The following is a 3975-nucleotide window of genomic DNA, read 5'->3' as shown; positions in this document are numbered from 1 at the left end:
ATGCTTGGGAAACTCAATTAGAGAACAGGTCAAAATAATTACAGTATTAGTTATCTATTGCTGTATAACAAATTACCACAAATATAACAGCTTAAAAAATTCTTATGTAATTTCACAGTTTCTGTGGATCAGGAGCCTCACTGATGGGAAGCTTAGAGCAGTGTCTTGAGAGATGAAGGTATGAGTCAAGCACATTGCTGGAAAAGTGGTTTAATCAAAGAAAACAGATGGAGCAAAGTGACTCAAGGTATAAGCCTGGCTGGTGAAGTCAAGGAAAAGGAAAAAGCCAGTGTGGCTGGAGACAAGAGAATGAAGGTGTGAGCAACAAAAGGACAAAGATGAAGCAGAAGGTAAAATCATTGTGAGGATTTTGTCTTTTATTCTGAATCAAATGGAACTACAATAGGGTATTATGCAGAGTGGTGGTCTGATTTTACTCAGGTTTTATAAGAAGTCCCTGGCTGCTATGTTGCAAATATATTAAGCAAAAAAAGATTAGAAGCAAGAAGAATTATCAAGGTATTCCTGCAATTGAGTAGGGAAATTAGTGTTAAAATATATCAAATTCTGGATATATATTGAAGGCCAAAGTTTGTTTTTTGTTTTTTGCTTTTTTCCAAATTTTATATGTGAATCATGGTCTCACCAATTTTTATTCAGTTTAATGTTTTTAACCTGGGCAATTGGAAGAATAGATTTCCCTGTGGAAGTAAAGCATGTTTAGAGAAAAGCAATCAGTCAGTAACTGTGAAGATGCCTACTAAGTATATAGAGGAAGAGGTCAAGAAATTAGTTAAATACAGAAGTCAGGTGTTCAGGTGCGAGCTCTGGGGTGGTGATACAAATCTGAAAATTATTATCAAAGAGATGATACATAAAGCCATAGGAATCCTTGATTTGAATTTGATAATGTATAATTTAACACTGGGAATGAAACTAATTCTCTGAAATTTAGTGTCCTAAATACATGTGTGTTCAAGGAATCTAAGCTAAAGTTAATAAAAGGGGGAGCATGGGGAGGAAGGAGCCTCTTGAACTTCACTGTCCTTCCACAAATGCCTGCTTCCAGAGAAGATTCCTAAATTATATGGTGAAAAATGTTCTTCTCTCTATCATCTTAGCTCCATCACCATTTCTCCTTCCTTCAGTTTCTTTTTTTTTTTAATCTCTAATCTTCCCTTCTGTCTATATAGCACTGCTAAACTATAACAGAGAATAATATTAGTAAACTAGTGAAAAGATAATAAACCTGTTGATATTTTAAATCATAATTCAGGAAATTCTGCCTCATCATCAATAGGACTTGCAGATTGAGAGGTTTTCCAGTAAGGAATATGGGTTTTAAGGAAATTTTCCACACTTAAATCATCAGAGTTTGAAGGTCAGTATGTAGAGTTAGCCCCTAGGAGCCATTCTCAAACAAAGCCTTCCAAATTGGCATCAGATAGGTTAACCCACCAGCTTAGAGTCCAGTTCTCAGATCTATATGAAAGCAGTCTTCTTCATTTTCTTCCCAGGACTCCCTAATGGATGGGCTCTTTTTGCCTGAACTCATTAGTTAACAGTACCTGATACAGAATGCAAATTTAATGAGCTGCTATGAAAAATCTAAATCAAGGAAACAAAAATGCTTATCCTGGTCATTGTTCTTTACCTTTCTATCCATGGAGGAAAGTCTCCATAGGGAATCCAATTACAAGATCATGTTTTCTTTATGAAGATAGAATTTGAACAAGTGACATTATTTGTTATGGCTTCAAGGATCCATAGCCAAAAGCATCCCTCCTAACACAGAAATGCACCTGTCAGGCAGACCGGCCAGGGAGACTTACCTACTGATCAGCAAAACACTTCACTATCTTAAAATTGTGCCTGACATCAAATGAGAAATTTTATTACCTTGATATACTCTGCTTTGTATTCACTACAGTTAATTTCTTCTCTCTTTGGAAGGATTATACTGGTATGTTATATAGTACTGAAAAGCTCTTTTTAATACATCAGTTTTAGCTTTTTCATATCTATAATTTCTTCCATGAAGTGCTGATTTTTATAACATAACTCACAATTTTATAAAACTGACACAATTCACCAACCAGAATTTTGTGCAGGTCCATTGACTTAAATTACAAAAAAGTTTATAAAACTAAATATTATGAATTAATAAGGATAACATGATAAACAGAAAATGTTAAAATATAAGAGCTTATGGTCAATACTATGAGTGCTTATTATAACAGGCTTCTACTTGTTTGAAAAAAAAATGGTTATGAATGTCTATCTCCTTGTACATTTTCAAGAGGAGGATGAAAGTTCATGTCTAAGGATGTTACAAAAAGAAACCAAGCATCAAATAAGTGCTTAATTACTTATATTTATGGTCCTCTTGCAGTGACTTGGGACTGAATGTTGAGACAGAAAATATGATCTAGATTCAGAAGTGTTGAACTGATTAGCAAACAAAACACAATGTGTAGAAATCAGGAACAAATTTTAGACTTGGATTAGAAACACGGAGAAGAAAAACCCAAACCGGTATAATGTAGCAAGAGGCAGGTAAAACTATAGGCATAGTATGATCTGGCTCACAAGCTGCAATGCAGAACACAGAATTGAGTACTGGGCATTGGTTCCCACAAATCTTGCTGCAATTGACATTCTGTCACTCTGTGTGACACTAGCTCATAGTAAAATATATCTCCTTTGTTCTAAATCTATTTCTCTGAAAGCCATATTGAGAAAGGATATTTCCCACATCAGTACGTGAACATTTTCTCTGCAGTATGATTGATTTTATGTAGAAAGTTACAGATCTAGCAAGTTAATTCATCCACTGTTTGCAGCCTGAAATAGTTTTTTTACACTATAACTTTCTCATGGCATTTATAATTTCTGCATTCCTCAAAGTGTAAATAAGAGGGTTGAGCAAGGGCATAACTATGGTGTCAAATACGGCCACCATCTTATCCACAGGAAGTGTGGTTGGAGGGCAACTGTATGTGAATATACATGGAATAAAAAATAAGATGACCACAATTATGTGGGAGGTGCAGGTGGAAAGCACTTTCCTTCTTCCTTCTGCACTCTGGTTACTCAGAGAATGAAAGTTTAAAATATAGGAGTGATCATAATTATAAAACTCACCAAGCATATGGCCCCACTATTAAAGACTATGAGTAAATTTATGACATGTGTCCAAGCAGGCAAGTTTCAACAGAGGTTGCATGTCACAGAAGTAGTGATCAATAACATTAGAACCACAGAAGGGTAATTTCAAAGCAACAAAAATCTGTGCTGAAGAATGGATACAAGATACTCCCCAGGCCAGATGCATCAACACACCACAGACATATCTGTTAGTGATGGTTGTGTATCTCAGGGGCTTACAAATGGCCACATAGCAATCAAAGGGCATGATGATGAGCACAAAGACCTCCATGCTTCCAAAGAAGTGAAATGCAAAGACCTGGGTCATGCACCCATTGTAGGAGATGACTTTCTTCTCAGACACAGCATCTCTAATCAACTTGGGAGCCATGGTTGTGGAGAAATAGGCATCAGCAAAGGATAAGTAGAAAAGGAAGAAATACATGGGGCTCCCAAGCATCTGACTGCATGTGATGGTCATCATAATAAGTAAATTTGCCAGCAGAGTTGCAAGGTAGAGAAACAAGAAGACCACAAACACTATTTCCTCCTTTAGAACATCCTGTGGTAACCCAAAGAGAATGAACTCATTCACACTGCTATTTACATCCATGGTTACAGTAGATGTGGAAATGACACAGCAGACAAATTGTTTATCTGTAAAGAAAATTGAGAAAACATTTATTTGGCAAGAGCAATGGATTTGAACCCTCAATTATTACTTTATATTTGTAATCAATGTGCAACAAAGGTTTTCATACATAAAATCACATGGAAATTTTTTTTAAATGCTGATTCCCAATCTTTAACTACGGAGACTTCCTGGGT

At 35.8% G+C, this 3975-nt stretch overlaps 1 pseudogene; it reads right to left on the bottom strand.

Annotated features, from left to right (window-relative positions):
• Positions 1-2863: 2863 nt before the first annotated feature.
• LOC119508744 lies at positions 2864-3760 on the bottom strand (annotated as a pseudogene).
• Between the last annotated feature and the right edge of the window lie 215 nt (positions 3761-3975).

Source organism: Choloepus didactylus, chromosome 14 (genome assembly GCF_015220235.1).
Source record: "Choloepus didactylus isolate mChoDid1 chromosome 14, mChoDid1.pri, whole genome shotgun sequence".
Classification (NCBI taxonomy): domain Eukaryota; kingdom Metazoa; phylum Chordata; class Mammalia; order Pilosa; family Megalonychidae; genus Choloepus; species Choloepus didactylus.
This window is presented reverse-complemented; position numbering and strand designations above follow the sequence as displayed.